This window comes from Centrocercus urophasianus, unplaced genomic scaffold (assembly GCF_019232065.1).
Source record: "Centrocercus urophasianus isolate 14NV4802_14NV808 unplaced genomic scaffold, USGS_Curo_1.0 seq_9, whole genome shotgun sequence".
NCBI classification, from domain to species: domain Eukaryota; kingdom Metazoa; phylum Chordata; class Aves; order Galliformes; family Phasianidae; genus Centrocercus; species Centrocercus urophasianus.
The window spans coordinates 26,965,610-26,979,331 of record NW_024885532.1 but is presented as its reverse complement, the minus strand read 5'-3'; positions in this window follow the sequence as shown (position 1 = coordinate 26,979,331).

Below are 13,722 nucleotides of genomic sequence, written 5' to 3'. Positions count from 1 at the left end.
TGCTGGCTCCCTTCAACCTAACAGCTTCATCAGGATTCAGAAAGTGGAAGCAAACACTGAGACTTACAGATGATACTAAGCCAGGCTGAGCTGCAAACACCTAGCAGGGCAGAGGAATAATGCCAACAGAAGCATGGCTGGAAGCAAAATGAGATGGAGCCTGAAAAACATGCAGAGTAATGTCTGAGGCAGAAACAAAATAGAAAAGGAGCACTCCAGGTGTGGGAGAGATGTGGGCAGCAGGGACAGAAAAGCATCTAAGCTGCATATAAACTGCTTTATATTCAATATATCCTACTCTTATACTGAGCATTTACTCTTATATTATGTGTAATTACTAATATGCTTTAAGAGGTTTTGTTCGGAAAATAACCCCTAAGTAAACATCTATTGTATTTCTGCAGGGATTATTTTCCTTCCTTAACTTCTCTATAAGACTGTTTACATGAGTTGATAGTGATAGGACAAGGGGAAATGGTTTTCAACTGAGACAGGGGACGTTTAGGTTAGATATTAGGAGGAAGTTTTTCACACAGAGGGTGGTGACACACTGGAACAGGTTGCCCAAGGAGGCTGTGGATGCCCCATCCCTGGAGGCATTCAAGGCCAGGCTGGATGTGGCTCTGGGCAGCCTGGTCTGCTGGTTGGCGACCCTGCACATAGCAGGGGGGTTGAAACTGGATGACCGTTGTGGTCCTTTTCAACCCAGGCCATTTGATGATTCTATGATGATTCTATATTTAAGGAATTTGCAAATTCCCAATTATACCCCTCAGTTGTATTCACAAAGTAATGGCCAGATGTGCAATTTCAGCCCTATAGGAAAAAAGGGTAAGACCAGAATGTGACCCCAGACGGAGGCTAAAGGTTGGGTTAGATGTGTTACACACAGGCAGCCACAGTTTCTGGACACACACGAGTGACAAGAGAAATGTCACATCCTCCTGTCATATCTACACCTGCAGTACACATCTGTCAGCCCAACCAATAGTGTTTTGCTGTGACTGCTGGTATGTAGGGTCAAGTGGTACAGAGTAGAGGATGCTGCCATCTGTATCTTGTATCCTCTTGTATCTCTGTTGTTTTCTGTGGTTTTTTTTTTTTTTTTCATCTAAGAAGCAGAACTTTGTTTCCCATATCATAAAGTCTATTAAAAGTAAATAAAAATGTTATTCACTGATGCACACTGCAGCTAGTCCCTGTATCTCAAGCCGCAAGTATGTGTTGACGTGGGAGTGGCAGTTGTTTGTTACATAACCAGTCCCACTCCCCAGAAGACCCTTCAGAACAAAATAGCAGTAAACGTTCTACTGAATTAGAAAACACTGTATCTCACGCTGAAGCTAAAGAAGATTGGGCTGACAGATTTATAATTGCTCAGATCTACTGAGAATTCTGAACAAGACAAGCTCTTTGACCAAAGGCACTTTCTAGCATCTATCTCATCAGTATTCATTAAGTGGAAACGTAGGCTGCTGCGATGAAGGATACCAGATACAGCAACATGAACTTCAGCAACATCAAAAGCAATTAGCCAGGTACTAGAATCAGAGTACTTCCTTCAAAGTGGAAGTGAGCTAGTAAGAATGCAAGATTTTGCATTACAAAAATTGATTGCAATTTCATGATACAAGCGTGGTTACAGAGAAAAAGTGGAAAAACAGTAACTACAGCAGTCAGATGTACTTGCCAATAAATGTCATTGCTGAGATTGGGTCTGTCTAGCTTTCAGCATTTGTTTTGTTCAAATTTTATATAAAAAAAGGCAGAGCTCTGGGAGAGTCTTTGAATGATTGAATCACTATCCCTGGAGATGTTCAAGAAACATTTAGATGTTGTACTAAGGGACATGGTTTAGAGGGGAAATATTGGTGGCACATGTATGGTTGGATTAGATGATCTTGGAGATCTTTTCCAACCTTGGTGATTCTATGGTTCTATGATTATGATATTTCTGAAACAAGCACTATTCTGATTATATTATATACTTCTGAATTAAAAGGAGTTACTAAAAGCATGTCTATGCATATGAAATGAAATAACTTTTTAAATCTATATCATGGAATCATAGAGTGATCTTGGTTGAAAAGGATCATAGCGATTATCTTGTTTCAACCCCACTGTAGTAGATTTTTTTTTTCCAAAAGCACACTTGTGGTCACAGATTGACCTGTGATGAATTTTTTTCAATCATTTCATTCATCCGGAAAAAACAAGAAGTCAGTTTTTCATAAAACCTTAATTTAATTTTTGTTCATGTCTTAGACCTAATGCATGTTTGAACACAGACCTCCTGTTGACCTCCATGGAAGTTATGCGTCTAAAGGGAAAGCAGAACCAGACTCAGCAGACAGAATTAGCGTTTTTCTAATTGCTTTAATTGGTGTTCAATTTTTCCGCTGTTTAGAGCCCAAGTTACTGACTTTTAATGGGAAAAAGAAACGTATGCTGGAATAAAAATATAATCAGATAGGAAAAATAGATAACAATATTAGAGTTCCAGAAACAGAGCAATTGGTAAATGTGAATGTTTTCATCTGAGTTACGAATACCACTAATTTCCATTTCCGTTGTCACTTCAACTAACTTGTATTCAGGAAACCACATCCCTGAAAACGTGTAAAACATCTACTTTGAGAAACTGGGTGTCAATGCAGATACGTGCAGTCATCATACGGAGACCTCTGGAGCTGTGAAGAAGAAAACGACACTACCTCGACTGAGGACAGTGATTGTGAGTTGACCACAGGGTGGATCTAATTACATTATTCATTAGTTCAGCCTGGGGGTTGGGAGGAAATGACTCAATGGTCAGCAATGACATACTGGAATTATACCGTTGTTTGTTTTTTTCCAGATGAAACCACGCAAATAGTGACTTTAAAAGCATATCCTTACCACTACCAACTCTATTTAGTATCCAACATAGGCCTTCTGCTGATAACAAGTAACATCTGCATGAGAGCAAAAGGGCAGAGAAGTACTTCTGCAGACTCCGCTCATCCTGGGTGCTTGTAGACAATTTCCAGTGGAATGGGCACATAAAAATTAGAGCTGACAAGATGTATTTTTAGCCACACGCTTCTCACCTTGACATCAACACGCAGCATTTGTTTGGGTTTTGGATTTGTAACAGTAATGAAATCCTTGCATCTCCAAGTATCTTCTGAGTCCTAGTAAATTCACTATGCCTACCTGATGAGTATGCAGAGTGAAAAGTCCCTTCTGTAGGATGAGCCACAAATACAATCTGGGACAATATATGCTTCTTACACAAGACAAGAAATAAAATAGTTTTGGTGCTCAAAAGTAGTGTTGCAGCAATTATTCACAATTTTCTTTATGAAAATGCTCTCAACACTGCATGGCCTATTGGCCTTCACTGAAACCTCTTAATTTCTTCAGTTCCGCATTAACCGTTAGAAAAGACAACTTTCTCATGATGGCTCCTATGCAGAAAAAAACCTCAGCTTTGAATTAGGTGTCTCTTCTTCTATATGCAGGTACAAGGAATGACATATGATTACACAGAGGGGGGCAGATGACTGCTCAGACTGGGAGATGTGGGGATGGAGAGTGTGGCATAATCCCTTTTCCTCCTTCCCTAAATGTTGGGCAACCTGTGCTAGCATGCAGAGAAGACACTACGTTCTCCTACGTTTAATCGTTCAGAACTTATAACTGGAGGTGGTTTTCCTGTTCCCATCTCTAGAAATGATTTTTTTTTTTTTTTTTTCTTCAAAACACTAAAAATAATGTTTCCTTAGTCAGACAACTGGTAGGGAAATTTCAGCCCAAAGGAATACAATCCAGCAATCCAGAAATAAGCATAAACTGGATATGAGAATAGAAAATATGGATATTTCCATTAATGACAATGGGGTGCAATATCAGAGGCATTTTCAAAGTTTTACAACATCATCCTAATAAAATATAGTATCATAAAATGACTAACAGTCAAACTTTTGGGGTATGCTTACCATAAGTTAACTCTTGTGAAAGCAGCAGTCCTGGACCCTTAAGGGCATTCAGCTTGTTGACTCTTCTCCTGTCCACAGATGCAATACAAGAGCTGAAGAAACATATCAGTGATGCCTATGAAATTTCTGCATCCATAATCTGATAGCCCAATTCTGAATTATTTGCATCTCTGGGCTAATGCCCAGTAAAGGAATTGTCAAGTAATTACATCAAAGGCAAACTCATTCCATGCAGAAGGATGTCCATGAATTTTAATGGTTATGAGTACACAAAGTAGCAAAGATTTTGTTTCATGGTATGGTTTTGGCAAATGTTCTCAGATATGTATTAATACATTTGGTGATGTAAATGAATTCTTAGAAGCCACAGTTTATCCAGTAGGATCACCTTTGGGATGATTTTTTATTTTTTTTTTCTCTTACAACAGCACTCAGTATTTTTCTCTAATAAGCATTCTGAAAACATCATTTTCTTATTTAAGACAGTTTCTATTTTGCTTTCCTAACTCCTCATTTGAACAGTTAAACCTCTGTTCCACTACATCCTGGTTTTCCGGGTGCTCCCAAAGATCTGGAGTTCTGCAGAGCTGAATCCTAAATCCTAAGTTCTAATTAAAAAATCACCCTGACTAATTAGGTATTATTTTGCTCTCCTGCAAAATCCAGATGCAAAAGTGTTCCATTAGAAAAATATTCAATAAATGCTTCCACCACAGGTTTTGGATGTTTCAAGGCTGCGATTTCACAAGGCTGTGCGCCAAAAGAAGCCTTCCAACAATACTTTCAGAACATCAGTGAGAACTTTCCTTGCCTTCCCTTCAGACAGCACAGGCTACACAACCCCTACAAACATCAGAGAGTATGGGAGAACCTAAGAGATGGCAGCACTCGGATCTCTCTTGAGTAAGGGAAAGAAACACAAGAAAATGACAGACAGCAGAATCAGAGAAAGGAGCTAGATTTCCATAAGTCAGCACAGAATTGTAGAAGTGTGGGTTGGGAGAGATCTTAAAGACAAGATAATTCCAGCCCCAGAGCCATGGGCAGGGATGCCTCCCATCAAACCTGGTTGCTCAAAGCCCCAGCCAGCCTGGTCTTGAACACCCCCAGGGGTGGAATATCCACAGCTTATCTGGGCAGCCTGTGCCAGTGCCTCACTGCCTTCATTGTAAAGGATTTCCTCCTTTTGTCTAATCTAAACCTAATCTCTTCTAGTTTAAAACCATTACTGCTTTTCCTATCACTACACTCCTTGATAAAGAGTCCCTCTCCAGCTTTCCTCTAGGCCTCATTTAGGTACTGGAATTTAGGTACTGGTACTCATTTAGGCCTCATTTAGGTACTCCTCACAGCCTACTCTTCTTCAGACTGAATAACCCCAAATCTCTGTCTTCATAAGAGAGATGCTTCAACTTTCTGATCATCTTTGTAACTCTCCTCTGGAGCTGTCTATGTCAGTGGGTTCATGTGTGTCTTGTGTTGGAGGCTCTAGATCTGGATGCAATTCTCAGGGTAGAGTCTCACAAGTGCAGAGCAGAGGGGGAAAATCATTTCCCTTGTTCTATACTACTTTCGGAGCAGCCCAGGATAAAGATGGCTTTCAGAGCTGCAAGTTCACTTTGCTAGCTTATGTTGCTATTGTCATCCAGTAATACTTCAGGTTCTTTTCAGCACTGACACACTCAAAATAGTCTTTACCTATCCAATAACTGTGCTTGGGATTACCCCCACCCAGATGCAGGACCTTGCATTTGGCCTTTTTGAGCTTCAAAAGATTTGTATTGGCCCACCTCTCAAGCCTGTCAAGGTCTCACTGGATGGCATCCCTTCCCTCCAGTACCACTCAGCTTACTATTGTCCACAAGTTTGTTGTGGGTGCACTCAATCCCACTATCTGCGTCAGCAGTAAAGACAGTAAGACATACTTAAAGACATTAAATAATACTTATCCTGATACAGACACCTGAGGGACACCATTTGTCACTGTTCTCTACTCGGACATTTAAGATTTTGACTGGAACTCTGAAGACGAGTGTATAATCAATAAATGTACAGATGTCATATTTATGTAATATACCAGAGTTTGGCTATGCAGTTATTACATCAAAACAGAATAAACAGAATGCTTACCCATATCCTGAGCTCACTGTGAAACTCCACAGAAGGGGATCTCCAGAAAAGATTCTTCTCCACTGGCAGTCAGCTCTTAAATGGGTCTAGGAGAGGTGGAGCCAGGCTGTGCTCCTGTGGCTGACTCATTGCTAGCCTCAGGTGATCAATCAGAGGTGATCAACCCATACAACAAGCATCCAGACAATTCTTTATTCATTGAGTGATCCATCTATTGAATCCATGTCTACATCCATGTCATCTATATTTTAGAGACAAGAATGTCATGAAGGACAATATCAAACATTTTTGCACAAGTCCGGGTAGATGACATCAGTTTCTCTTCTTTTAAGCCTTCCTCTTTTGGTGGTGTAAAGCTGTTGAGTCCAGGGTCCACAATTTCTGTAGGATCCCCAGAGCTGTATACTTGTAGCAAGTGTAGTCCAGTGCTAGAAAGATTGCTTTCAGTAAAGATTCCTCATCCACAAAAGAGCCACAAGATAAAACCTCACAAGTAAAGGTGTGCACTTGTGAAAACTGAGTCACATCAGACAGTTCACCAGGCCACTTTGCAGTGTTCCTCCCTTGTTTTGTGTATGGTCAAAGTGGAAAAAAAGAGAAAGTGACCTTGTTCTACCTTGAGACAGCTTTGTCTTTTACATCGTGCAAAGGAAACATGGCCCTGGGAGGAGTGTGGGGGTAGACACACCTGTTTGTTTACAGACACATCAAGGTAAGACATGTAACACGAGAGACGGGAAGTTCATATCATTCCCTAATCTCCCATGTAGGGATATATTCAAATTTACCACCAACCTCCTGAATCACCATCAACACAAATGCGAGGAAAATACAGACTGTCTGAAGAATACGTGTGTGAAATACAGATTTACCTGACATCCTGGCAACGTTTGTTAATAATGCCAAAGGAGTTGGTTTTAAATTTCATTTTCATGCACAAATTTACACATTTGCATACTTGTGTGAATGTCACAAGATTCCATCATTCTCCAAATTACCTTAGTTGTAACTCACTGAATTTGTCGATAGATTCTGGGAAGATGCTCAGCAACCCAGAAAAGGCTGCAGCTCTGTTCATCCCATGGGCATGAAGAACCTATGCTGGATTCCAGCTTTGCAAAGGCAAAGATGCCTTTGAATAAACAACCCCAAATTGGCCATTGGACCTGAAGCAACCTTACATTTAATCATTTTTTGTTCCTCAACTTACTAAACCTTGTTATGCGGTTGTCCTGGTTTTGTGCCACTACTGGGAATTTCTACCTCAGCTGAGCTTACCCACAAACAGCGACTCATCTTTTTCCAGTTTGAAATTATTTTTTTTTCTTCTTAAGTCTTTCATAAATCATTGTTGTCTACATACCAGTGGTGTTGTTTGAACACAAAATAGATTGCTGGGGGACTTCTCTGTGTTAGATTCAATATTTAAGTCAAATCTAAGTAGCGCTGGAGGAAGTAAGCACAGTTACCAGTGGTTTAACCTGCAGATATGCAAGATATAGAGAAACAATTACCCATATCCTCCAAAGTATATGACAGAGTCTGAATCCAATTAGAACCTATGAAAGCCTGGGCACAGGAAAGATGTGCATAGCCTAATCAGAAAACTCCAGTCCATTCCATTAATCCCAAAGCCATCCTTTACCTTAGCAACGCTTCAGTTCCTTGCCCCTCCTGTGCTCAACCTGTCCCAGACTGACTAGCTGAGATTTCTTTTAATACTCTGTTTACTCTTTCCTCCACATCAGTAACTAAGATATATTAAATATGTCTGAATGTAATACTAGTCTGAGCAGTAAGCAATCAAGCACCAAGTTGGTACATTAATATTTATTATTACCTTTTTTTTTTACAATTCGGGGAGTTTTCATCTGAACCAAAGTAGCCATCAAGACAATTATGAGAGTAATATTTCTTAAATAACTCTACCAAGTACATGCTAAAACATAATTGTATTGGTGCAAATTATCAGAACTATCAACAGATCTAGGTATGTTATACTTGCTGAAGACCTCTGCTTAACTTCCTAATTTGCCTATGTGAGGCAGAACCAAGGCATAAAAACAATAGAAGAGCCTGGGAGTGCACTGAGCCATGCAATACTGTGGAGAAAACACTGGTGGGAGAGATTCAAACTTCTGTTCTGTTTGGGCATACTCTGCAGTACTGTCCTCTGTCGTTTCTTCGTTTACAACTTCCTGAAAGGAGGTTGTGATGAAAAAGGGTCTGGCCTCTTCTCCCAGGCTAATAGTAGGACCCGAGGAAATGGCCAAAAGTTGTACCAGAGGAGGTTTAGGTTGAACATTAGGAGAAACTTTCTCTCAGAGGGTGGTCAGGCACTGGAATGGCTGCTCAGGGAGGTGGTGGAGTCGTCGTCCCTGGCAGTGTTCAAGAGGCGCCTGGATGAGGAGCTACAAGATATGGTTTAGAGGCTTGTGGTACTGGGAATGGGAGGGTGGTTGGACTAGATGATCTTGCAGGTCGTTTCCAACCTTGCGATTCTATGATTCTGCTTACCTTTCAGAGACCTGTGGGTCCTTTATATGATGAAGGACAGCTCATTCTCATCCAAATGCAACTGCTGGAGTCATTTCCCTTCCAGTGAAACCAAACTACATTTGATTTTCTCTTCTTATTCCTGTATGTCTTAGAGTATGAACTGCCTTGCTATCCAACTCCATCAATTAACATACAGTCTGCTAAGAGACCTTCCTCTTCACACACGATGCATGGATTTACAGGGTTTCCTTCATCACTCTACATCCATTTACTTCTTCCTGGTTTAAACCATAGTCACCTGTTGAAGTCTCTAGCAAACTGCCTTTTCTGCACATCTGTCTCATGATCTGGGAAACTCAGTTAGGTCTTCCTCCAGCTCTAGGAGCATCACTTGAAGCTACCATGTATTGATAGCTTCGCCCAGACATCATCTTACCTCTCTTGGGTTCTGATTGTGTTCACTCCCTATTGAACCCTGTTTGCTGTGTAAATATCACAGTTGATACCAGTTCATATGACCTGAAATCACTGATTATTTTATGTTTATATTTTCCGGGAGTCCATGTCTGGTTTGCATTTAACAGGTCTCTTATTAGATCTCTTTTATTTTCTTAGTGCAGTTCTTTTTCTCATTATAGACATGACCTTTTAAGAATCAAAGATCAAACTCTTCTGGTGTGGATTCAGTCTCCTGACCAGCTTCCTTTAAGGCAGACTTTTTCAGACAGGAAGCGTCCTTTTCTCTATTTTTCATTTGTTCTTTGATTATTTCCAACTGCATTTTTATCAGCTTTTCTACTTATGCCTTTTAGTTAAGAGTCTTAGCCAATTCTATTTTTGTTTTTCTTTTGTTATTGCAAATGTTTTTAATCTCAGTTTTTTTGTGCAGCTCATTAGTCTAAATTTGAAGACGAGGATGGTGAGTTGGATGACAAATAAAAAGCATTCCTGAGATCTCACTCTTGAGCAAGAAATTAAAAATAGCTTTCTTCTGTGAATTCTTAATAGTCCTATAGGTATGATCATCCCTGGCCTCTGAAAACACTCAGAATCCCAGTCAGCAGCATTCAGCCTCCAACCATGGCATTACTGGTGCACAGCGCACACCTCAGCCTTTATTCAAAGGGAATATTTGCTGAAACTGCTATTAAGTGATTGAAAACTTGAAAAGTCAAACAAAATCAACTTTTCATCCTATTACTTCATCTGGTGCTAGATTAATTTGCCACAGTAAATTCTAGTCCTACCTATATTGAAGTGAAGGTTTGAATGGAGAAATTTCTGCTCAGCCAAAGAAAAATAAACATGTTGAAGCATTTTGTCAACTCAGAGAGATTTATCTTATGACAAGATACTATGCTCGGTAAGATAGGTGAACACAGTATTAATGTCTTTTGCTCTTAGTTATAAGGACAAAGGTTTTAACAGAATTCTATGTAGTATATGGAATGTTTGAGATTTCTAAAGAAGCTTATAGGGCATGAAATACTAAGAAAAGTAAAATCTTCTTGAAAGTATTTTTGGAATATTTTACAACATAGTTTGGGTCTCTGGGCACCTGATCTAGCTGTGGATGTCCCTGTTCATTTCAGGGGAACTAGATGGACTAGATGACCGTTAATGGTTCCTTTCAACTCTAAGGATGCTGTGATTCATTGATTCTATGACGTTTACATAGAATTCAAGATCCTTTTACTGCAATCAGGCCATGCAATCATCACCACTTTCCTGAGCCACGACATTCAGCAATGGAAGTCATCGGTTTTCAGGAGAAATGGTCAGACTTTATGATGTGCCAGACCAGGATATCTTTGCAATGCATTTCAACAGAGACCTCCTTGCCTGTTTCTTGTTTACCAGTCCTATCCCTGAAACATTCTTTTTGTTTTGCTGTTTATTTGTTTTATTGTACTTGCAGCCTGATACGAAATTGAAATTCAGGGGTACTGGGCAATCTCTGCCCCAAAGAATGCCCTGACCAAACACAGAAAGAAACAAGAAAACCAGAGTTACTTTTCTCTTTTACAGATGGACTGAATAGGTCCTTAACGCAGGAAGTTAACTGCTTTTGACAAAGGTAAACAACAAATAATGTGAATTGGAACTCAACACCTCAAGTACTTGGCCAGGGTCCCACGTGGAAGGATCTTTGAGTATTCAATTAGAGGGTAGATATGTTTTGTGTCTCTCAAACTTCTCTCTAACACAGCAAACAAAAACTGCGTTAGGCATACATATGTTAGGCACATACTAAGTGCTCATCTCTTTTACTTATCAGCTGGGAAAATGTGACAAAAAATTACAATACAAAAAGCGGCTCACACTAGGGACTTCCACTGTCATAATGACATTGAAATGTTTTACTTTTCGTTATCTTTTCATTAAGTTGTTTTTTGTTACTAACTGCTAGTTATTCCAGACAGAATAAGCATCACGTACCGAAAGAAAGACATATATGCAAATACTGACAGCAGATCTATCTATCTAAAGACAAATAGTTCTGCATAAGGCTGAGTAACTTTCCAGGCTTCATCAACAGCACTGAACAGATTTTGGCTTGCTTGAATGGGCATCAAAACTCTGAAGTTGTCTGTAAATGCCTATTTGTAGATGATCCCTTTCTTGAAAGCAGAATCCCACCTCAGTTATCTACAATGCAGACATCCACTCCTGAAGTACCTACTCCAGATTCCCACAGCAATGAATGGAGAAAAACAGTCAACAAGAACAAAGCCTTCCAAGATCCAAAGCATCGGACCTGTTTCATAATCTGATGATGCATCGTTGACAGTCTGCAGTTTAGATTGAGCAGTCCAGGTGTTGCTACTGTAGAGGTTTAACTGGGAGAGATGATTTGCACACACACCTGCTTTCTGAAGCCCTGCTTGCTGAACTATCATTGACTACCCTTAAATCACTGCTTTTTCATCTCCTTTTCCTGGAGACCCTCCCAACAAGGACCAATGACTTACTTGCACAATAGTTAAAAAAAAAACAGTGCAGACAAAGCTATAGGTTTTATTTAAAAAACAAAACAAAACAAAATACTCATTCTACAGCTCCTTTATCAATGGCTGTTTGCTGGACAAGCTTCTTTATTTTCATATAAACTGGAAATTTGTTGAAAATAACATGCCTCATCAGCAAAGCAGCAATTTCCAATGGAAAGATTCCTCCTGTGTTACTTTCCAAGGTACACAGCAGGGGAAAAGTGATTAGTTCTCATAATAATCTCATAATCAGGCCTAGCCAGCATGGGTTCACAAAGGGCAGAACCTGCTTGACCAACCTGAACTCCTTCTGTGATCTAGTGAACTTTCTGGTAGACGAGGGAAAGGCTGTTGATGTAGTTAGTCTACCTAGACTTCAGCAAAGCCTTTGACACTGTCTCCCACAGTATTCTCCTGCAGAAGCTGGCAGTCTGTGGCTTGGACAGGTACACTCTTGGTTGGATAAGGAACTGGCTGGAAGGCTGGGCTCAGAGAGCAGGGTTTAAACCACCGATAGTCTTTCTTCTCCTTTAACACCACTACTTGGGTAGCTGATAGTTTTCTTCCTCTTTGATATGATCAATTTTGGGAAAATATCTTTCAGGCAGTTTTGTGCATTCAGTACACACACGCACCATTTACACTCACAATCTTTATCTTACCACACATTTTTATGCAGGCCACTTGCCAAGGGTGGCTGTGTGAGTACCCTCACATAGTTATTTTAGAAGTGTTGTGAATATTCATCCCTTTCTGGTTATTTTTGATTGTTTCATGTAGTTTGTGGTTTAGTTTGATATTTTTACAGATGTCTGAAAATGTGTATTCATCTGTAAACCCGTCACTCATTAAAATGCAATCAGCAGCACTGCCAGTTAATTAAAGGTTGCACATTATAGCTTCTGATAATTATGCAGGGAAAAACAACTGTTATCATGCCCAGTCACTAAACTATTAGTAATATAGAAGATATAACACAAAACATACAACATATGACATATAACATATGGTTTGGGATCTGGAAAGAGTGTAAGCAAGTACAAGCTGGTGAGTGCCAGTTGTGGAGTCCTCAGGACAGGAGAGACACGGACCTGTTGGAGTGCGTCCAGAGAAGGGCCACAAAAATGATCCATGGAATGGAACACCTCTCCTATGAGAACAGGCTGAGAGGGATTGGGCTGTTCAGCCTGCAGAAGAGAAGGCTCTGAGAGTGGCCTTTCAGTATCTAAAGGTGGCTACAAGAAAGAATAAGACAGACTCTCTAGAATGATTTGTTGTAACAAGTCAAGGAGAAGTGGTTTCAAACTAAAAGAGGAGAGATTTAGATTGGGTATAAGGAAGAAGTTTTTTACAGTAAGGCTGATGATGCACTGGAACAGATTGCCCAGAGCTGTGGTGAATGCCCTGTCCCTGGAGATGAGACAGCCTGTCCTCATAGGAGAGGTTTCCATTTCTTGGATCATTTTTGTGGCCCTCCTCTGGACGTGTTCCAACAGGTCTATGTCTCTCCTGTCCTGAGGACTCCACATCTGGACACAGTACTCCAGGTGAGACCTCACCAGTGCAGACAAGATTTGCAGGATAACCTCCCTCACTCTGTTGGCCATGCATCTTTTAATGCACTCCAGGATAGTTGGCTTTCTGGCTGTCAGGACATATTGCTGGTTTATGTCCAGCTTCCCATCCACCAGTACCCCAAGGTCCTTTTTGGCAATGCTCTACCTTCATAGTCCTCAGCTTGTACTGATAGTGGGGGTTGCCAACACTCAGGTGCAAGACCTTGATTTGTTGAACCTCATGAGGTTTTCTTGGGCCCCCTGCTCAAGCAGTCTAGGTCCCTATGGATATTTTCCCTTCCCTCTAGTGTGTTGACCAAACCCCACAGCTTGATGTCATCTACAAACTTGTTGAGGGTGCACTCGACCTTACTGTCAAGATAAAGATATTAAAGAGTATCAGACCCATCACTGACACCACTCATCACTGACCTCCATCCAGACAATGAGCCATTGACCACCAAACAAGCTCTTTGAGGGGGCAAACAAGAATGTGGGCAGAGATGATCAAGACCATCCTATCCACTCAGACTTCCACATGGCTTTTGACTAAGCCTGCTGCCAAAG